Source organism: Saimiri boliviensis, chromosome 2, assembly GCF_048565385.1.
Source record: "Saimiri boliviensis isolate mSaiBol1 chromosome 2, mSaiBol1.pri, whole genome shotgun sequence".
Lineage (NCBI taxonomy): Eukaryota > Metazoa > Chordata > Mammalia > Primates > Cebidae > Saimiri > Saimiri boliviensis.
This window is the reverse complement of record NC_133450.1, coordinates 180,282,627-180,306,275: the sequence shown is the minus strand read 5'-3', so window position 1 is coordinate 180,306,275 and position 23,649 is coordinate 180,282,627. Positions and strand designations below refer to the sequence as shown.

The 23,649-nt window shown below is 42.2% G+C and overlaps 1 protein-coding gene and 1 pseudogene across 4 annotated transcripts in view; one reads left to right on the top strand and one right to left on the bottom strand.

Moving 5' to 3' along the window:
• The window catches only part of MOB3B (MOB kinase activator 3B), a 233,722-nt gene that overhangs the window by 94,412 nt on the left and 115,661 nt on the right, over positions 1–23,649 (top strand). The window lies entirely within an intron of this gene.
• On the bottom strand, positions 21,709–22,814 carry LOC104653149 (farnesyl pyrophosphate synthase pseudogene; annotated as a pseudogene).

The following is a 23,649-nucleotide window of genomic DNA, read 5'->3' as shown; positions in this document are numbered from 1 at the left end:
TCATATCTGCTTATGCATTTCAGTCTATCGTGGTTTATTGTTTTGGTTCATGTCAGGGCTGACAGGAGTATGTGGTTGGAAGTGAGAGGATTTTGTGTACCCTTGAAAGGGACCTTAGGAATCCATACAGCACTCTGAAAACCCTGCTGGGGTAGGGAGGGAGTCTTTTGTACCTATAGGCACTGGACTACATTGGTTGAAAGAAGACTAGCGAAAATTGCATTAAGGATTTCACAATACAGTAGTCCACTTTTTTCTATGGTTCTGATTTTCTCTGTTTCAGTCACCTGTGGTCAACCATGGTCTGAAAATATTAAATGGAAAAATGCAGAAGTAAATGATTCCTAAGTTTTAAACTGTACACTGTTCTGAGTACCATAATGAAATCTTGCTCTGTCCCGCCTGGGACAAGAATCTTCCCTTTGTCCAGCATACCCACACTATAGACTCTACCTGCCCATTACTCACTTAGTAGCTAGCTGGGTTGTCAGTTAACCTTTGCAGTATCACAGAGCTCGTGTTCAAGGAACCCTTATTTTACTTAATAATGGCTCCAAAGTGCAAGAGTAGTGATGCCAGCAATTCAGATATGCCAAAGTGAAGCCATGAAGTGCTTCCTTTAAGTGAAAAGGTGAACATTTTTGACTTAAGAAAAGAAAAAAAATTGTATGCTAAGGTTGCTCACATCTAGGGTGTGAATCTTCTGTCTGTGAAATTGTGAAGTAAAAAGAAATTTATGCTTATTTTCTTGTTGCTTCTCAAACTGCAAAAGTTATGGCCACAGTGCATGATAAGTACTTGGTTAAGGTTAAAAAGACATTACTTTTGTTGGTGGAAGTCATGAGCCAGGCAGCACAGCAGGAGGTGAGGGGCTGGTGATCGAGCATTCTCAGAGGAGCACGGACCCTATCGTGAGCTTCACATGTGAGGGATCTAGACTGCCCACTCCTTCTGAGAATCTAACTAATTAATGCCTGATGATCTGAGGTGGAACAGTTTCAACCTGAAACCATCCCCCAGCCTGCCATGGAAAAATTGTCTTCCAGGAAACTGATCCCTGGTGCCATAAAGGTTGAGGACCACTGTTTATGGCATTTATCCACCAGTACTAACGGCATTTCACATCAGTATTCACAGTTATGTGATCTCCTTATCACAGACTTTTTGGAATCACCAAAGGACAGATGCTAATTGGTCTCTGAAAAAAAGATTAATCTTCTGATTTCCTTAGCACTGTGTTCACACTAACCTAATGAGCTAATTGAGACTAGACGTGTAACTGATGGGACTTGATGTACACATAGAAAATATTTTTAAGTTGAACAAATAATTTATTTTTTATTTTTATTTTTATTGTACTTTAGGTTCTGGGCTATATGTGCAGATCATGCAGGATTGTTGCACAGGTACATACATGGCAAGGTGGTTTGCTGCCTCCATCCTCCCGTCACCTATATCTGGCATTTCTTCCCATGTTATCTCTCCCCAAGAATATTTTATAATTGTTGTGCTGCACATTAAAGTGTGGTAGACCACCACCAGATGGTCACCTTGCAAATTTTATGCAGCAAATATTCAAGCTCAGGAGAGCTTCCTATAATATCTGGATCAGAGGAGTCATGAGTTTCTTCCCATCTTCGATTGATACATATTCTTAGAGAATCCCAAGCATCAGCCAAGACCCAAGTAATACTGTAAGGTAGCTATTATGGAAAAAAAAAATGGAATGAATCGTTTAGAAAGAATTTGTTCTTCGGAATTATTATCTGTGACTCTGCTCTTTCCATCTACATAGATAATTGAATTCAGCATTAAGTGAGCCCCATGACAAGGGCACTGTGATGTAGTCAACCATCAGTCAGCATTAAAGAGACGTGGCCACATTGCTTCAACCTGCAGATGGGCAGATATATGTTGCCCCCTGTGGACAGACTCATTTCTGAATGGGATTTATAGATCATCTTATACTAAATGAAATGTGTTTTACTGCTAGGGCCAGAGACTGATCTCACACCTGCCTTGTTAAGCAGATTTTGTCATATCTAGATTTCATGTTAGACAGTTACTGTAGTAATGATGTCTGCCATTTCTTGTCTACTGTGGGTTAGTTAGGTGCTTTGCATTGCTACCTTACCTCTTACGACAGCCTTTTCCCCGCCACCACCATGACAGGCAAGACAGCCTCTTGCCTTTTTTCCAAATGAGGAAACTGAGGCTCAGAGAAGTTACAAATGTTGCACATGTCACAGCTTATGAAGCTCCATAGTAGGTCCTTCTGGCTCCATTGCATTTTTTTTTTAACTATGCCAGAGACATCTGTGATAGGAGCCTTCTGGGCACATATATGTATGCCTTTCCATAAAACACAAACATGAATATATTCAATGACAGCATGAAAGCTGGGGAAAAAGGATAATTTGAAGAAGCAAAAGGTTTAGTTTCTCTATGACACCAAAGCATGAGGTCCCTGCAGAAGAAATCCTGCATGGATGAAATAAAGAGATTGCAAGTCATGGCTTTGCTACTTTCCCATTGTGTCTTGAATATTTTGACTCATGTTCTTGTCTTGAATAATTTGACTCATGTCTAGAATTTGACTCATGGTCTGTTAAAACTAAAAAGATTTGTGCCAATGGTAGGAACCTTCCATAATAAGGTAAGACAGATGAGATGGTTCATATGATTCAATAATTTGTGTGTCTGGTGAGTGTTGAGTGTGTATGTGTGTATGTATGTATAGTATGTCTTTTAAAGATAAAAGTCTCATTGGCTAAGAAGAGAAGGAGAAAGAAAATTTAAAAGAGTATTAGAGTATGCCAACTAACTTTGTAGTTGTACAGTTAACAAATGAGCAGACCAATATAATTCAAGGTCTTCAACATTTAACTCTGAGCCCAGTATATAAAGTTGGACTCTGTTTGCCTTTCCTCTTTACTCCTCAGTTTGTTAACCTTATTTCCTCCCCTGTAACCTCAGGAAACCTAGATCTTCAGGTTGCTGTAAGGTCTTAATGGGACAATGCATGGGACTTTGCATGTAGAAAACGTTCAATAAATATTCACTAATATTATTGCTAATAATATTGTGAGTACCACATTTCTGCAAAGTAGCTGCTGGGTTTCTCTCCCATATTAGAAGCTACACATATCAATAAATAATGGAGGCTCCCAGAAAGAAAGACCCCAGAGGCCTTAAGTCCCTTTCTACAGGCAAGATCAGTGGCAGGTTCCTGGGCTTGCTGCTGAGGTGGACTTTTCGGCCATTGTTTCTCAGTCACCTCAAAGAGTTGACACTTTGGGGCCCATGAAGTTTCTTTAGCCCAAAAACATGTTGACTCTTTAAACAGCTGTGGAATCTGGCTGCCCTGATCAGTCTACGACGACTCATGGGGCTGATGGACTTCATGTTATTTCAGGTGTGGCAGGTGTACATTTCATCTCCTGCAGCTCCTGTCCTCCCCACAGTGCTATCCAGCAGCTGCCCTTTGAGGAAAGTCCTTTAACAAATACGACCAAAACTGGAGCTCAGGTTTTTCAGGTAAAGTATTGTAGACTTTAGGACAAATTGGCAAGGAGACATTATCAAAGCAAACTGTTAACATTACCCGATAAACAGACCCACAAGGTCCTCTTGCCCCAGCACTTTGCCCATCTCCCAGGGCTCCTTCAGGCACCTGCCTCATCCTCTTGGCTGTATCTGGGGTCCTGAACCTCCTTCAGCTGAAGGAGACCTCCCACCACCAATTCAGCAGTAGCACTTCTGAAGCCTGCCACAACCTCAGACTGGGCACGGTGCTTTCAACAAGGGGCAAGTAAGAACTCCCAGACCCGGGTAGGAACAGGGCTTTGAATCCAGTTCCCTTCTGGCTGCTAGTGCCCTGAATTTACTGTTTAGGCTTTCTCTAAGGTTAGCTCTCTGCTCCTTCGCCAATGCTGAAGCAATAGTATACGGTAGGGTGACAATGACCATGGTGCTACTCCTACCTTAAAAGATTTCTTAGTGCTCTTGGCTATTTATAGTTACTGTTAACTGCTGTCTGTGAATCCAGCTTCTAAAAGGTAAACTGGTTCATACCACAATGTCTTTGAATGAAAAATGCATCCTGGCATATTTGCATGGGAAGCCTTAGCAAGAGGCCCCTTTTCACCTAGTCCAGCGTCTTTCTCGTTAACCGTGGTTTCAGTGCTTCCATAGCTTCTGGGTGTGTTTGTTTTGAATAGGATTTAGCAAAGTCATTATCTCATGCTTTAAGAAGAAGTTTCCAGCCTAAAAACACATCAGTACATTATTTAACTGACATGATAAAAAAAAGCTGAAGTCCTCTTTCCTTGGAGATAAACCCTTTCAAATATCAGGCAGGCAGATGTGTCCCTGTGGGTGACTCGCTTCTATTGTATAGCTCACTGCTCATAAATAATGAATTTGACAAATGTAAAATGCATCAGTGAGTTTCAAAAGGCAGGGGTCTGGTGACAATGTTGCACTCTTTGTAGTAGTTGAGGGGAGACGTTTATCAGATGTTACCCTGTTGGATTTTTTTAAAATGTCCATCAGATAGATTATATTCATCATATTCATCAATGACCAGTAATAAATAGATTGTACATAAATAAATAAATTTGATAACAGAGCTGTGGCTCTTTGATTAGCCAGTGTCCAATAAAGATGGGAAAGTTGTCATTAGTAGGCCTTGAAAATTACCAAAAAGGACTAAATTTAATGAACACCTTTATAATTATATAATAGTACCAAATAGGTCAGAGTTTTGAACGTTAGAACTAGTTTACTTTTTCCTGTAGTGGTCTCTGAGATTCTAAGAGGTCTTAATGCCAAGAGGGGCACAACTATAGCCCATCCCCCACATAGCAAATCATTTATTTTCCTAGAAAACACAGATCATTATCTGCTTTTAAAAGCCCCAATATCTTCCCACTACAACCAGAATAAAATCTTAAATCCTTACCTCGGCCTACTGGACCCTTTGTGAGCAGGCTCCTGGCTACTTCTCCATCTCCTCTTTAGCATTTCCCCTTGCCTGCTGGACTTCAGCAACCCTAGGCTTCTTTATGCTTCTCAAAACACCCTCCCCCACCCCCAGCTCTCCCCCACTCCCTGTCGCTGAGCCTTTGCTCGTTCTGTTCCTTGTGTCTGGAAAACTTGGCCCTGGATTTTTGCAGAGCTGGCTGCTCTTTCTTCACACTCAGATCCCAGCTCAAATTTCCCCTTCCTTTAGGAGGACTTTTCTAACCATCCAACATAATGTGACCTAGATCCCTCTGTTTAGATAACCTGCCTAATTTCCTTAATATTATTTTTCACTCTGAAGTTGTTTCTCCTGTATATTTACTCATTTATATTCATCATAACAGACATAAGAAGATCAGTAGTTCCTTACCAGAAAATTCCAATAAAATGCAAGTCATCATAACAAATCTGAAGCATTACCATTTTCTATGGACACAATTGCCTGGAAGCAGTTGTCTAATTCAACTTGTATTTACTTACTAAGTGCCCAGTACAGTAGTAACTTGAGGAGGCCAGACAGTCAGCAAATGTTTGTTGACTGTTTCACACATACCAGACAGTGAGCTAATATGCAAAACACTGGAACACAGTGGTAAACAAAACACGCATGACCTTATCCTCATGAACTTAAAAACAAACAGTGGAGTAAGACCTACGAAGCATGGAAGCTCCATGAACATAGAAATCCTTTCCACTCAGTGTTGCCACCCAGTGCCTAGAGCAGTGCCGGGCACATGCAAGTGCTTGGTATAAGTTGATGAATGAACAGCTCAAAGAAATAATTAAAAGTGTGAAAAGTTTAGCAGAGGAAAATGCAGTGTGCCAATATACAAATTACAAGTTCACACACAAATATTACCAAACACATACACAAAGTCTCTAATAGGAGCCCCTTAGAAATGATGTTGTAGGTGAGTCCAGAAGGGTGAGTGGGATTCAGCAAGGTGAAAGGGGTAGGATGATGTTGTGGGGTCTGGGTAGAGGGGTAGAACAACAGTTACAAAGTTCCTGACATGAGAAAATTGAGGCATCCCTGAAGGACTAAAAGAAGGTAAATGTGAGTATTGTGCAGTGAGTGAGGCTGGCGTGACATGTGAGGAGGTCACAGAGGGAGCAGGGCCTTGGAAGTCCTGAAAACAACTCTGGTTTTGGCCAGAGGCAGTGGCTTATGTCCGTAATCCCAGCACTTTGGAAGGCCAAGGCGGGTGGATCACCTGAGGTTAGGAGTTCAAGACCAGCCTGGTCAACATAGTGAAACCCTGTCTCTACTAAAAATACAAAAACTAGCTGGGCCATCATTGTGGGTGCCTATAATCTCAGCTACTCAGGAGGCTGAGACAGGGGAATCGCTTGAACTTGGGAGGTGGAGGTGGCAGTCAGCCGAGGTCGCACCACTACACTCCAGCCTGGGCAACAAGAGTGAAACTCCTTCTAAATAAATAAACAAATTAAATAAGTAAACTCTAATCTTATTCTATGGTTACAGGAAACCTCTGAAGGCAGTTGAGTGACATGTTAAGACTTGAATGTTAAAAGAATTGCTCTGGCCTCAGACTGGGGAGGAGAAAGGATGTCTGCCCAGAGCCCCGTGTCAAGGAGAAAAATGATTTTCTCTCTGCTCTACCTTTCACAGTTCTTAAATGGAACTCCCTGAACACACACACACACACACACACACACACACACACACACACACAGAGGAAAGCAAAAGAAGTTTATAAACATGTATACTTTATGTACACATGGGGAAAACCCCAGAGAAATGAATACATTTCTCCAGTAGAGCTCAAAGAAAAATAGTTTAAACCTCAGTCTTGTGCCGTTTGCTAAAACAAAGCCAAAAAGGAGTGTGGGGAAATTCTGATTATTGGAAGATGACCAGGAAAAGAGAAGACAAGGGTAAGATTCATTATGCAGATTTTAGTCCAGGCTGTCCCCATTTAGTTACGGCTTTCTTCCTGGCGGAGAAAGAGAGAGAGAGAGAAACCCCTTACAAATGCTATTTTCCTTTAGATGTACATTTCTCTTACAAAAGAGTGACTTTTCAGAACTCTGCCTATGTCTACAGTTTCTCAAAATAACCTGCTTGAAATAGTGAATATGCCAAGAGGCATATTTTAGAGTGGTCTTAACGTTCTCCTACAGTCATGTTTTGGGGTGGTTTGTCCTGAGCCCCAACACCAACTGGGCGCCCTTTGCAGTGGTCCAGATAAGAGACGCTGAGAGCCTCAACTCAAGCATGGGGAGAGTTGGGTTGATTGGAGGGGGTTAGGAGGACAAGCTGAGGAAATGGAGGAGGGATAGAGCAGGGAGCAGGAGGAGTAAGGAAGCGTAAGCCCTAGTTTTCCGGCTTGAGCAAGGGAGTAGAGCCCTTTACTGAGATTGAGAATCTTACAGGAGGAGTTCCTGAGCGTGGTAAGTTCAGATGGCTTGGGTTTGCGGTGCCTCTGAGATATCCAAGTAGGTATGTGGACCAAGCAGGTGGATATATAGGTCTGGGATTCAGAAAAAAGGTCTTGGCTAGACCGTATAAATGGCAGCTGAAGTCATGGGTGTGGCTTTTATACTTCTGGAATTAAAGCATAGAAAGAAAAGGCCTAGGACAGAGCTTTGAGGCACACCACATTTAATGGTATGTAGAGAAAGGGGAATTATTGGTAAAGAGTTTTGAGGAGAAGTCAGAGAGTTAAGAGAAAACCCAGCTGAGAGTGGTGTTCATGAGCAGAGGAAAGAGATGCTGCCAGGAGGAGGGTGTTGAAAGGTTAAGTAAGACGAGCACGGGAAAGACAAGGGCATCGTAGGTCAACGCAAGAGATTCCGCAGAGAGCCCAGATGAGCACACACACTTGCAAGGCAGCATTCGTCCTCCCAGGGATAGTCTAATCTGCATCAGCACCTTATCATCACCATCTCTGATTCTGAGCTACAAAGCCAGGAATGTCCATCTGCCAAAGGAGGAGTGAGAAGACATGAAGCTGCCATGCATCTGCCTAGAGTGTGGGCGAATACCCTGGAGTCTGGGATGTTTAGTTCTGTTTCCATTCCCTCGTGATGCTGGGCGGCACTTCCTGCTCTTGTTTCCTTTTGTCAAGTTGCTTATGTTTGCTTCTGTTGGCTCAAGTGGTTTTCTCTTTTCTTCAACCAAAAGAGCCTTGGGTTAGCCAAGAATTCCTTGACTCACAGGGAGAAGGCTGCTTGACCTCTGCAGGCTCTGTAAAGGTCACTGTTGGCAGTGATTCAGTAGCTGACCAGGTTTATTGCTATAGCCTGCAACTCCTAAGCCATAAATTAAGAATCCCATGCACCTTCAATACGCATGGAAAGGCTTCATTCTCATCTATAAATCACAGGAATTCTAAAGGCCTTGACAGTTCACAGTGCAACCTCCCTTAGCTGTTTCACTTCCAGGAATTTTTTCAGACTTGATTAACTGGAGGGTAGAGAATGGGGTTTTGTAGGTTCATTTGATATCCTTGGCCCCATGAAGAAGGGAAAGAATTCTCTTTGTAAGGTAGAAGGCATGAGATTGGTTTATCTCAAAGACTTTGGATTTCTGATTTCTGTGACAGTAAATGAAGTTTGCCCTCTCAGATGTGCTAAACGTCTGACAGCAATTGCACCGCTGTGTGACTTCATTCATGGCTGCTTCTCAGTTTAAAATCATCTTGCTGCTTAAGGTGGGTGAAAGTAATAGCTATAACATGGTGCAGACATAGGCGGAAAATGTGTTTGGAGCTGGAAAAGGGAGACAGGGAATGCAGCAATTTCTGATTGAAAATTTTGCTTGAAAATCAGCAAATCTCATTTAGAAAAAAAAAAAATTCCTGAAATAAAGGGTGTTGATTTTCTTAAAGAAAAGATAATATTCTCAAGAGAAAAGGGTATCCTGAACCTATTTTCCAACATCAGTCTGTCTCCCAGATGAATAGGGAATTCCATGTAATTGGGAACTATTTCTGTGCTTTTAGCAAAGATGGAAAACAGTTTCCTTTCTCCTCTTCCTTTCATCTTATCGCTGGAACCTTCCTTTGATGCCCCATTTTTCTATTCAAGAGGGTATGAAATTAAGAGGGTGGAGTAAGAGCTTCCTGGTTATGCATGAACACTGATTAAAATGCATAGCCTGGAATGGAATCCCACCATTATTTCAAAGTCAGGACCTCTGCATTTCTCCAGTACTATTTCTGGATAGGAAGAGATGAGACTAGAAGACTTCCAGGATCCTCTCAAATGCTAACATCCTCTTATGGAAAGGAGTTGTCAATGACAGACTTGTTCTGAGGGAAGATAAGGATTAGGGGTGTGCAGCCCTGACAGAGATGCTATTCCATTCAAAAGAGACTTGCGGAAAGCCCACCATGTACTGGGCGTGAGATAAGGCATTGCAGGGCATAGAAAGAACAGCAAAAAGTACTTCCTGTCCTTGAGGTTACTATCTCAAAGTGAAAAAAAAAACTGCTAAAAATAAAAGCTTTGCTATTATGACAATACTAAATAGAACTTTTAAATTTGTAGATTATTCCAGTATCTCAAACGGCGATAACCCCGTGATTGAGTTATTATTGCCTCTACAACACAGGGAAAGAAATTTAATACATAGGGAAAAAAAAAAGAAATCTTACAGAGTTGTAAAAGAAGACAGAGCTTCTATCTGGGTGAATGATCAAAATGGGTTTTCTGGAACTGACTGGAAGTGAAACCTTGGGTCTTCTACTCTTTTCTTTGACCATTTTAATAGTAGATCGCCTTTCTCCTTTTAATTAATTTTTCATTTAGCAGTGCAAGTTTCTGCTTTATTTTTCTGAAATTAGTAGTTGACTGTCTGATGTCTTTTGCTTTTGTGAAGCACACTGCCTAATGGATGTTGGACTTTAAGTTACCTTTTTCACCAGGCCGATACCCATTTATTCCAGCATATGCTAGAGGGTTTGGGGGAATTTTTAACATGCTTTGGGTCTCTTGCTACGCAAAGTTGTGTTTACTCATCGCATTGCTCAGTTGTATACAGTTTTTTTTTGTTTGTTTTTTGAGATGGAGTTTCGCTCTTGTTACCCAGGCTGGAGTGCAATGGCGCGATCTCGGCTCACCACAACCTCCGCCTCCTGGGTTCAGGCAATTCTCCTGCCTCAGCCTCCTGCGTAGCTGGGATTACAGGCACGCACCACCATGCCCAGCTGATTTTTTGTATTTTTAGTAGAGACGGGGTTTCACCATCTTGACCAGGATGGTCTTGATCTCTTGACCTCGTGATCCACCCGCCTCGGCCTCCCAAAGTTCTGGGATTATAGGCGTGAGCCACCGTGCCTGGCCCTGTATACAGTTTTTAATGGGAGAAGTATGACTTTACTGATCTTTTCTGAACAAATAAATTTACTTGTGTCTGCTTGGTGTCATTTGGAAAAGAATGTTCTTTCTCTTCTTCCTCTGGGGCTGCCTCCGGTGTTTTGCCTTTCAGAATCCCAGAAGTTCCCAGCTTCACACCTCCCCAGTCACCTGACCTCACAACTTTAAAAGCAGACTGGACAGGGACCTGAAGGAAGATGGAGTGGAGACACAGAGTTCTGTGGCTGTCAGTCATCTGTGTTGCACCTTGGTTCTCAAGGAATATTTGCGTCACTGGTCCTCATGTTCTCTCCATAGCAGTTGATTCTTACTGCCACTTAAGGTCAAGCTCTCCTTCCCAAGAAAGGCTTTGGCCTTCTAGAAGGTGCTTAAGGCTCTCCTTTTTGTGGGATTAGACTCCCTCTGAATGTTGTGAAGACCAGGAAAGGAACATCCAAGAAGATTCATCTGTCTCCTTTTCTGTCTCCATTTTTTTCCTTGGCTCTCCTTTCAAATATGGTAATTAAGTCACTAGGCCTGTTTGGAAGGAGATTAGCAGTTAGCTTTAACGACTAAAATTAAACCACATGTTACATCTCTAGTTAAGTGAGGAATGTTTGTTTAACTTTTGTTTCTTCATGTCCGATACATGAGGTTTCCTTATTTTTAAATTGTAGGGTGATCTAGCGTTTCCTCTGAGAATATGAAGAATGCCATTTCAAGGTAGAAAATCATTTTTAAACTGAAAATTTGTCTTTAAATAATTGAATTTGTCCCAATACAGAAGTCATTTTTTTTTTCTAGCTCTGCACAAAATCCCAGTCATTTACAAGTGGAGGAACCTGTTTTAAAAAATGGCTAAATTAGCATTGGCCAAATTCTTGGGGCTTTAGAGTCTCAGGTGAAATCTGATCTTTGACTGGGATTTGGGTTTTTTGTTTTGTCAAGCAGGCAGGATGGTGGCTTAACAAACTGTGGAACAGAATCCCATGTGGTTAATGATCTGAAGGGGAGAGTTCAGAAGGTTAGCGTTACGGTGGTAAGAACCAGGAGCTGTTGCGCCTGCTTTCACAGAAAACACTTTAAAATAACCACCAATAAGATCCTCACTGAGAAGCAAGACGAGTGGCCAAATGAGCTTTTGTGTTTCACGATGACCTGTTTTGGGAATTTTTCATCTCCTTTGAATTCCACCCGGACAAATTCTCCCTTTACCTTGGCTTCAACTCTTCAGTTAACTATAAAAAAACATGGTGTGGTGTTATTGATGCAGACATACTATTTTTATGGTTTCAAACGTTTTTCTATTTTTCAGACAAACAAACAAACAAACAAAAAGACTTAGAACCTCAAATGAAATAAGTAAAATTGGTTCTGCATTGGCTGCAGTGGTGGGTGAAAGGCTCGGAGTCTGCACCCCTGCCCTCCCCACCTGGTACTCGAAGGTGAGGTAGCTTCCTTTGCTCAGGAAGCAGAACCCTATAGCTTTGAGGAGCACTGTTTGAAAACCATGGCTCCATAGCACTTGCCACTTATGATTGCCTTTGAGGCCTGCTTTCCTCTTTGTGGGAGTCGGAAATGAATCACAGATCATGAGAGGCTGGCGGAGACCACCATTCCTGCAGCACAGGAAAGAAAAGCCTGGGGCTGAAGTGCCAACCCCTTGTAGTCTCAGCAGGTCCTCTAAGCTTCCCTAATTTGCACTAAGAAGGTGTGCCTGGGAGATGTGGACAATGAAAGTATCAGGTCAAGGAGTAGTGATGTCACCTTAAATCCAGATAGATTGATCAGACAGGGTGAAATGTTTAAGCAACAGCTCTGGGGAGTTCTTACAAGGCAATTGGCACCCTCAGCAGACCATCAGGAAACTCTGTTGGAGCAAAGGGGCTCCTTAGAACTTTGTTGCATTGCAAGCACTGATCTTGCTGCCTCAGACACTTAGATCTTCTAACTTTCAGCACATCCTTGCTCCTCCTCCCTGATACCTAGTTTCAGAGTAACCATTAGAGATAGCATTTGTGCTTTTACCTGGTGATAGTGCTTATCCTTTGGGTGGCAACCTTGAAACTCAATATGATGGAACTTCCAAGTTCATGACTTTGAATGGTAACCTTGAAACTGGGTAATCTTCCACTAGTACCACTGGTGGGCTGGCTCCAGCTTCCCATCTATGCAGCAGCCACAGTCCATCTGAGTACTGCTTTTCCCAGATTCCCAGTCTCCAGTCCCCAGCCCAGCTTCCTCCTCCTGCCACTAACTGACACGGCGAACTAAGACACTAAGACAGTGAACCATTGTCTTAGTTCTGGTTTCTCTGTTTCCTCTGTTTATTTTAATGGTATTAGGATCTATTTTTCTCTTAGGTATTTTTCATTCTGAATTGCTCTGAGTGTGATAAGAATATTTGTGGGATGATTTTGTCTGTTTTCCTTTCTGTGACTTCTGAGATCAGATTTCAGCTGTCTGTGTGAGATGCTATTGCTCATTCTGCATATACCACCTCCCCAGTGGAGATATTTCCAAAGATCACAGTTTTCCATATGGGACTATGTAGATGACTGGTCTGTTTTGATGGCCATATTTCATTGGGCTTTGCAAGTGGTTCATCTTAGAGCATTATTCAGAGTTGTAAAGCCAACCATGACCTGTTAATTGAAGTGGGTGTAACAGGGTGTTCCTGGGGTTTCTGAGATGCTCTAGAAGTTTAACCGTGGGCCTTTCCCTTTATGCCATGTCATTTGTAGCATGGACCTAAAGTCAGGGTATCTCCTAAAGATGTATGGGAGTTACACATAGATTGAACCATTTTGAATTCCTAAAGTATGTATGAATCAAGAACCAAAATTTGAGTGTGATCAGAATGTCATGTTTATTTTCCTCAATTTAACATATCTGAGTGTAGTCCCTGTTCCACCAGGTGGTAGGAAAGCCAGCTTAGACATTATTCAGGCTTCGTACCCTTCCTCAGACTTTGGCAAAGCTTCCAGGACTTAACTCAGCGTCAGAATACAAGGCAACCCACCCAGTCCCTTATCACATTGATTACCATTGTCCAAGCCCACGTAGTTTCCCTGAGCATGCAGCATTTGTGTTAATCCTAGTGCACAGTCTTCTTTGGCAGAGCTGGGAGCCCTCGCACCTGCCATCCAGCTATTTTAGATATGCGCTGCAACCATCACCTTTGATGGGTTGCCATCTTCCCTGGCAATAAGTCATATCCACAAATTATCCTAAAATACTTCCTTCTGTTTAGGCTTTGGACTGCAATGAATGAAAACTCAACATTTTTACTTTGTTTTACCTTTGGCCTCTGCCATGTCTTATTTCTCCACATAGAACAAACCCATCTCTTTCTGGACAACTCCTACTCACCCTTTGGGTCTTAGCTAAAATATCCGGGACTAAGTTAGAGGCACCCCTGTCTCCCTAACAACTCTCTTATTACCTTGTATTTTGGGCATAATTTGCATCAGGATTACCTGGGAAATTGTTAAAAATGCAGAACTTTGGCCTCTGCCTAACATCATATTGCTGGAACATATTCTGCATTTTAGCAGTTTCCCTAGGTCATCTCTGTACAAGTTAAAGTGTCAGAAGCACAGATATACTAGATCATGAGCTCCTTGATTGTAAGGACATTATTTTTTCATCACCGTGTCCCTTTCGATGTTCCTAGTCCATAGCAACCTGTCCATAATTAGCAGCTAAATGCATGGATAGCCTGTAATAAACATATAGACCAAACATTTAGCGTGCAGTGGCTGCTGTTAGAGGAGAGATTGTGCTTAAAGTGTGACCCAGGGGTACTAAACTAGAACAAACCGGGAATGGAAGTAGGTTGGTGACCGCTCAGTGAAACCAGAAATTTTGGGTTGGGCTCAAGCTAGGTAGCCAGGCCCACAGGTGTAACAACCAACTTAATAGGCAAGAGGAGGCCAGGTGGGCTTTGTTGGAGCGAATGCTGGAGAGCCTGACCTAGGAATGAGGGAAGCAAAGACCTCACCAAAGAGGCAGAAGAGTGGATAGGCCAACCTCTGTGAGGGCTCCTGACGGACATGATGGGAAATAAATTTGAACAGGTAGACTGAAATTTCAAAGGCATTCATTTTCCACTCAATATTGAAACACAGATTCCAACTAGATCAAAGACAAGGCAAAAAATATGAATAGAGGCCAGGCGCGGTGCAGTGGCTCACGCCTGTAATCCCAGCACTTTGGGAGGCTGAGGTGGCAGATTACCTGAGGTCAGGAGATCGAGACCAGACTGACCAACATAGAGAAACCCCATCTGTACTAAAAATAGAAAATTAGCCTGGCGTGGTGGCACATGCCTGTAATCCCAGCTCCTTGGGAGGGTGAGGCAGGATAACTGCTTGAACCTGAGAGGTGGAGGTTGCAGTGAGCCAAGATTGTGCCATTTGTACTCCAGCCTGGGCAAAAAGAGCGAAACTCCATCTCAAAACTTAAAAAAAGTTAATAGAATCTTTATTATTCTACACATTCCTTTTATTTCTTTGAACTAGGCGAAGATGAGCCAAAAAAAAAAAAAAAAAAAAAAAGAGTGGAGTAAATCCATCTCTCGAGTTTGTTAGAAAATCTGAAATTTATTATTGCCTTCTATGTATCTATGTACCTACTTATCCCAGAGACATGACTACCTAGACCTACAATAAGGCACTACTAGAGTAACTGGAGCAGAGAGGTGGCTGCCTATGGAAAGATTTTCCTTGTCCTTACAGACATCTCTCTTCAAACTAGTCACTCTGAAAGAATGTTTGACGTTAGCCACATGGGAATTGTCTGGCAGGTGACGTGGTTCATGCCTGCTTGCATTTCCTTTTCCCTTGGAGATAAGCAGATGCTCTTTGGGAGTGCATACACATTAATGCTATATCAGTTCCTGAAATTTCTCCTTTTGTTGAACATAAAGTCTATGGGTTGTACCAAGGAGGCTTAGCCCTGTACTTTGTGGTGGGAAGAAAAACAAATAGAACTAGTGCTGCCTTAGGACAGCATCAGGGTGCCCTGAACTCTGCTGCAGGTAGGCAAGAAATCAAGCCTGGGAGGCATTTTTCACTCCCTGCCCTGGAAATCTGGGATCTGCTCTCAGGAGAGCATGTAGCCCTTGCTCTACCTTTGCTCATGGCAAACTTGGACGTCCTCTTCCTAAATTGGCACCCAGAATAATTCAGTGTGTGCTTGCAGATTCATCTTGCCCACACAAGCATGGGATTCTGCAAGAAACATCCAGTGTCCTGCCCATTCCATTGCCCTCCAACTCTCTGTTCTTGTCGAGAACTTTGAGAGCTTGCTTCTAAAGCACACGGGGGTGGAGGCGGGGAGTGGGGATTATGCTGACTGAAACCAGTCCTCCAAGTCTAGGCAGTAGGAGGCTGTAGAAAAGGAAAGAGTGCAAGCCTGGGAATTGAGTTTTGGGGGAACCTAGAGGATCTCGTTATTTTCCCCTTGGATTCTGAGTCGGGAAGGGGAACAGTGTCGTGTATTATTCTGAGATTAGATATCACCTGAGCCTGGACCTCTTTTGAAGAAGCAGCATCTGCTGCTTCTAGGAATGAAGTAGAATGCTGACCCTCAATGGCCGTGACGCTCTCGAGTCAGCTTCAGAAATCCCTGCAGGAGTAGCATTGTGTGCCCAAACAAATGATTTACTTCACAGTAGCTTGGTCACCTGCCTGGACCTCTGTGTATACCAGCTCTGCCAATACATATGGTATCTCAACTGATGCAGGCTTGAAAAACTGTATATCTCCCCTAGACCTCTCCCTGCACCCCAACACATATACCGTCCTGTTCTGCTCATGCCAAGCAAAAATGAAAACAAAGCAAGAAAACACATAGCCTTCTTTTCTTCATAATTGGTGCTTGTAACTGAAAAAATTGGATTTGAGTAATACTCAGTGTACTTGACTTTATTTATAACAAGTTAAATAGATTAAGAGTGTGGGCTCTGGTATCAACAGGATAGGTTGGAATCCGAGTTTTGCCACTTCCTGGTAAGTTACTTAACCTTACTAAGTCTCTGCGTCCTCATAGGTAAAATGGGGATAAGAGTAGCACCTACCTTCTAAGATTTACTGAGAGGATGAAATGAAACCATATATTTAAAGTCTTAGCCATGGTAAGCACTGAGTAAATATTCAACTCCCCCCACTTTTCCATGGAGAAACAGAGCACCCTCCTTCTTCTGCTGGGTGAATCGGTGCTGTGTCGTCTGACATCTAATGAAGAAGGCAGTTTCCAGTCACTCTTCCTTCCTTACCTATGACTTTTCCAGTCTCACAGTTCAGGTGCTCCGTGGTTTGATTGATGAACAGATGGTGAATGTATGCTTGAAATACATTGTTGGGAAAGACCTTGGGGAGGGGAATGCGAGGAAAAGAGAAAGGAAGAGAAGGCTGACGAAAGAGCCTCATGCCTTCTAATGAACACACCGAACCCTTGACCCCTTTTAGACTTAAGTCCACTGCATTGGACTTTGGTTTATAAATACAGGTCTACAACCCATTATCCTGAAGTCTAGAAAACACTTGAAAACCACAAGTGTTTTCATGTGCATGAGGCTGTTTATATTCTTTCTTTCTTTAACTTAGTATCAACATTCATATGTTTCCCTCTAAAGGTATTAATGGCCTTGATTCCAGCGTGCTGCCCCAGGCTCTGCCGGGGGTGTTATGTCATGGGTAGTAGATGTGTCACAGTGCCATTCTGAATTCTGAGAAATCCTGAATTTTAGAAACAGATCTGGCCCCAGTGACTTTGAGGATTTTTCTGTTACAAAAACTAACTGGAGGTAGTTTAGTTTAAGCAAGCAAACAATAAATGATGGATGGTGGAGAAAAATTTAATTCTGAGATTACAGGCATATTTCACAAAATCCCAGAGCAGAAATGCATATGTCTTGGAAAGAGGCTGAAAGAGGCCTGGAACGTTGAGGACCTTCTCCCTAGAGTTCTGTACTTATGGCACAAGCATGAAACATGGATGGCTACCATTGAAGCACCAACATAACTCTTGTGTTCTAATCTGTGGTAGGAACTCACTGTGTACGAGTTGACTGCAGATTGGCTTTTCAGTCTGGTATATTCTCTGCTTGGTGGCCTGTACAAATTGCATTATTCCTTTAAGCTCACCATCAGCATTTGCCCTTTGTAGATAGAGTCTCTGCAGATGGTCTTCAGAGGTTCTGCTGAGCCACCACTGGGTCGGGCAGCAGTCATGTTGACTGAGTAGACATGGGTCCCCATGCAGTTTGTGACTGGCCCCCACTGGTTCTTTCACTGGATTTGGCAATAGCAGGAGTGCCTCAGAGTTGATCTTCCCCCATGGTCCTAGGGTTTAATTCCTATAAGAACAGATGAGAAATGAAGTAAATGGGAGAAGAAAAGCAAAAAGCAATTGACCTGAAATGAGATACTCACTGGGGGCCTGCCCTGTTCCTCTGTATTTCCTTGGGCCTTCAGTTTGAGCCCCATGCATAGTATTCTGTGTCGGTGACCAGCACCTCTTGGAACATAGCTTCATTTGGTCATGGTTGTTGGGATGTTTGGGATGAATCTCTAAATCAGGGTTATCATTTTTCTAAGTTCATTGTCTAATTTAGTCTTACTGTCTTTAAGAAACCACAAAACAGTAAATGTCCTTTTTCTATTTTTTGTTCTCTTGTTTAACAGCTTAGCTCCATAACTAAGCATAGTAGACGTCAAGAGGCTAACTCAATGTGAGTGATGATAACTGTCATGAAGCCAGAGCTTTGAGATGCGTATGTAGTCAGCATGCATAGACATTACTCTGTTGTTGCCTTGTGATGAAGGGCAGACTCGGAAGCCAGCGTGTCTAGGTTCGTGTCCTAGTCCCACCTCTTACTAGCTATATAACCTGGAGAAAGTAACTTAACTTTTCTGTGTCCTTGTGTCTTCGCCTGTAAAGTGGGCACCTCCTTCATACAGTTGGTGAGAAGATTAAATGAGTGAGCCCCTGGCTTGTAATAAGATCTATTTAAATAATTGATACTTTTCTCTGACGAACAGAGCCTCAATCAGTTTATTCCTTCATTAAACAAATATGTTTGTTCTGTATTTTTGCCTACCATATGAAGGCATTGCATTTTGAAAGAGTGGACAATTCTTGTAACTTCTAGTCTTGTGGTGAAGACAGATATTAAACAAGTTATTACACATGTGATGAGTGTTACGGCCCAAGTGTTACACTTTCTAAAGAGATTAGCAAAAGTCAGATAACCATAAATCCAACTTTATTGGTTGTTTTTCCTCTTTAAAAGCTCCATACTAAATACTCTATACCTTCTTCAAGGATCAGGGTATAAGTAAAGTTGAGAATAGATTAGTTTATCCAACATACCAACACTTGCTTGCTTCGGACAAGAAGTGACTTAAATTCTAGGTAAGTTAATTTAAAAAAAAAAAAAAAAAAAGAGTATTGCCATAACAAAAAAAGTCATGAGTGGGGGGCCAAAGATATTCTCAGAACAGGTGAAACTGTTATATTTACCTGCAATAATAATGTTAATAATAACCAGAAGACTTTTAATGCTTAGCAGTTCATTCATCACCCTTGATTGTCATAACTGTCATGTAAAGTCAGCGGGGCAAGATTCATCTCAATTTGCACATAAGAAAACTGAGGCCCAGTGTAGTAAAATGATTTACCCCAAGTCACTGGCAAGGTCAGTGCCTGACACTTACCAACAAAAATGTTTGCTTTGTTGAACAGCATGAGTATTCTGACTCACTATGTAGTTTCTTTCTGGCTCTCCATGTGGACTGCAGCTCTGCAGCATTTTCAGATTTCATGCTCGCTATTATCGGGATACTTTTTCTAATATTCACCTTCTTCCCAGATTAACAATTGAACCACACTTTTTTTCCAGACCCTATCAAGACATACCAGATATATATTCTCTGTCTAGATTCAGGACATAGTAAACTAATTTTCAAGATTCATCTTTTAAATGTTTGTGTGTACATTTAATAATTTTTAAGGATAACAATACAGTGTTCCCTGATACATTGTTTCTGTAACTGGAATTTACAGGCAAAGTAGCATCTGTGGTATACATGCTTCAACAAGACCTAGGATTATCTCTTCCAGACACAATCTTTTGAAAGTCATTAATATTCATCAGAGACTGATCTCATGAAGATTGTCATACAGAAAGCTTAAGAAGTGCATCACACCCCTGAAATTGTTGCCAACACATAAAACTACATATTGTCAATGCATGAAAACAAATTAAAATATTTATTTATTTTAAATTAATGGAATGTAACCAAGATGTCATATTTAATCAAGACAGCTGAAGACAGATAAAATCTGACAAATTTTATTTGTCTTGATTAAATGTAACATCTTGGTTACATTCCATTAATAACTTTAACTTCTATAGGGTGTCTAAAAATCTAGGTCAGACTATATCAACAGAATTAGAGAAATGGAACCAAGATAGGTGTTGAGCATACTTCACATTTACCAAATGGCTCTATTGTAAAAGTCTCCTCTGAAAATAAAGCATTAGAGTTGGACTGAACTTTATTTATGCATTTAATGGGGGATTCTTGTTTTATTTTATTACAGGGAAGAGTAAATGAATGAACTCAGGAAATACTGGGAAATGAAAGCTGAAATGTAAATTGCTCAGCTGGCCACCTATTGGAAGGCAAGATCAGTCCTAGATTTGCAAACTGAGTTGAATATTCGATCCTCACTATTTTCCATTTGTAACTTTCCGCCCTGAGGAGAGGTAGCATTCATTCATGTATTCAGGTATTTATTCATTTATTCACTCAGCAAATATTAATGGAGCCCCTATGGGGTTCCAGGCATTGTTTTGATACTTACTGAGGACACAGCAGAGAACAATAAAGACTAAGTCCTCACTCTCACTGAACTTCTATCTGCATTGAGAGTGGGGAGGAGAGGCAGGCCATAATCAGATATAGATGTCAGGTGGTGATAAGGGCTATGAAGAAAAGCAACTAGAGAGTGACCAGTGCTATTTTATACAGTAGGGGCAGAAAGGAAAGATGTTGAAGCCACACCTGAATGACGTAAGAGGAGAACACTTGGGCATCTGGGGAAAGCACATTCCAAGCTGAGGGAAGAGTGAATACCAAGGTCCTGGGGTGGGACCATGTTTGGAATGTGTGAGGACCAGCAAGGAGGCCAATGCAGCTGGAGTGTGGAAATGGAGGAATTCGGAGACAGACAAACGATGTGAGGCCACAGCACAGCGTTGGGACTTTATTCTGAGGATGACGAGAAACCAGTGGAAGATGTTGAGCAGAAATGTGAAGTAACCCCCCTGGTGTTTTAAAAGAACTACTCTGGCTGTTATGTAGAGAACTGTGTGGTTTGGGCTGGGCGAAGTGCCTCACGCCTGTAATCCCAGCACTTTGGGAGGTCAAGACAGGTGGATCACGAGGTCAGGAGAGCGAGACCATCCTGGCCAACATGATGAAATCCCGTCTCTACTAAAAATACAAACATTAGTCAGGTGTGGTGGCACGTGCCTGTAGTCCCCACTACTCAGGAGGCTGAGGCAGGAGAATCGCTTGAACTCAGGAGGCAGAGGCTGCAGCGAACTGAGATTGCACCACTGCACTCCAGCCTGGGCGATAGTGTGAGACTGTCTCAAATGAAAAAAACAAAAAGAATTGCATGGTTTGAAAAGAGCACCCAAAGTGAGCAGAAAGATCTGCACTTTATACGCTCACTCAACTCACTCTCGGGCTGTGTGCCTCAATTCTTTGCCTGAAAAATGGAGGTGAGAATACCTCTCTTCACTGCAGAAAGAAAGTGGGTGCAAGGTTGCCTCTCATGGATGATAAAGGCCTCCCAGTACAGATACGATCATTGCTGTTGTCAAGCTCTGGGTCAGTGATAGATGTTATTGAACTTTCTATTTTCTTTTTTTTATTATTATTATTTTTTTCCATAAGTTGTTTGATTACATGAGTAAGTTCTTTAGTGGTGAGAACATACAATGTTAGGTTTCTATTTCTGTGTTACGTCACTTAAAATAATAGTCTACACTACAATCTCATCCAGGTTCTGCAAATGCTGTTAATTCATTCCTTTTTACAGCTGCATGGTATTCCATTGTATATATATGCCACAGTTTCTTTATCCACTTGCTGATTGATGGGCATTTGGGTTGGTTCCACGATTTTGCAATTGTGAATTGTTCTGCTATAAACATGTGTGTGCAAGGATCTTTTGAATAATGACTTCTTTTCCTCTAGATAGATACCCAATAGTGGGATTGCCGTATCAAATGGTAGTTCTACTTTTAGTTCTTTTTTTTTTTTACATAATAATTTATTTATTGAGAGCCTCCTCTCCGCCTTTGCAGTCTCTAGGTCACTTTTTCCGCTTGTAGATTTTGCGCACAAGCCCCAGAAAGATAGCTGTGAGGAGGGGCTCTGCGTACTCTTCAGTGAGACCCATAATGTGGTTGTAACTGTCTTCCTCATACTGTGAGAACACGGCCAACAGATCCAGCTCCTCATATAATGCCTTCACTCGGTCCACCTTCTCAGCCTCCTTCTGCCCGTAATTTTCCTTCAGAATCTGGCACTGTTCCGGAGTGGACCGTTGCAGACACTGGACCATCAGCCAGCTGCATTTGTTGTCCTGGATGTCAGTGCCAACTTTGCCAGTCACACTGGGGTCCCCAAAGAGGTCAAGGTGATCATCCTGAATCTGAAAGAACTCTCTCATCTCCAACAGGATCTTCTTGGCATTGGCATGCTCCTTCTCGCCATCAATTCCTGCCATGTACATGGCTGCAGCTACAGGAAGGTAGAAGGAGTAGAAAGCCGTCTTGTACTTGACAATAGATTTGTACCTCTTTTCAGTAAATCTGCCGAGATCCACATTGCGCTGGGGGTCTGCGATGAGGTCCAGGGTCTGCCCAACCTCAGTCTGATAGGAACTCTGCACGAAGAGCTCGATCAGGTTCAAGTAATAGGGCTGCTCCCGGCAGTAGATACATGCTTCCAGAAGGATAGCATCATTGATGGCATCCAAACCCACACCTGGCTTCTGATACCAGCAGAGCTGTCCCCGGCGGGTGAGGGATGAATCCATGATGTCATCTGTCACCAGGAAGAAAGCTAGCAGCAGTTCCACACACCAGCCCACAGTCAGGGCCCGCTGGAGACTATCAGCATCCTGTTTCCTTGGCTCCACCAGCTCCCGAAACACTACTAGCACCGTCAAACCCCAGTGATACTTGCCTCCAGTGGCGTTGTACTCCAGGACCTCCTTGATCTGGGCAATAGCATCTCCTGTCTCTGGGTGCTCCCATCTTATCCTCAGTCAGCACTCTAACAATCTGGGAGAAGTGTTGAACAAAATCCTGCTTTTCTTGGGCATAAACATCTGATTTCTGGTCTCCATTCATTCTGAGGGAGGAGCAAAGGGCTCTGTTCCTGCTCGGTCTACTTTTGGTTCTTTAAGGAATCTTTGCCCTGTTTTCCGTAGTGGCTGTACTAGTTTACATTCCCACCGGCGGTGTAGATACAGTGTTCCCTGTTGACTGCATCCATGCCAAAATCTACTCTTTTTTGATGATGGCCTTTCTTGTAGGAGTAAAGTGGTATCGCATTGTGGGTTTGATTTGCATTTCCCCGATTATTAGTGATGCTGAGCATTTTTCATATGTTGGTTGGCCATTTGTATATCTTCTTCTGAGAATTGTCTATTCATGTCCTTAGCCTACTTTTTGATAGAATTGTTTTTTTGTTTGTTTGTTTGTTTGTTTTTCTTACTGACTTGTTTGAGTTCTTTGTAGATTCTGGATATTAGCCCTTTGTCAGGTGTATAGATTGTGAAGATTTTCTCGCACTCTGTGGGTTCTCTTTGCTCTGTTGACTGTTCCTTTTGTCGTGCAAAAGCTCTTTAGTTTAATTAGGTCCCAGCTATTTATATTTGTTTTTATTGCATTTGCTTTTGGGTTCTTGGTCATGAAATCCTTGCCTAAGCCCATGGCCAGAAGGGTTTTTCCAACGTTATCTTCTAGAATTTTTATAGTTTCAGATGTTAGATTAAAGTCCTTAATCTATTTTGAGTTGATTTTTGTATAACATGAAAGATGAGGATCCAGTTTCATTCTCCTACTTGTAGCTTGCCGATTATCCCAGCAACATTTGTTGGAAAAGGTGTCCTTTCCCCGCTTTATGGTTTTTTTTTGTTTTTTTTTTTGCTTTGTCAAAGATTAGTTGGCTGTAAGTATTTGGATTTATTTCTGGGATCTCTATTCTG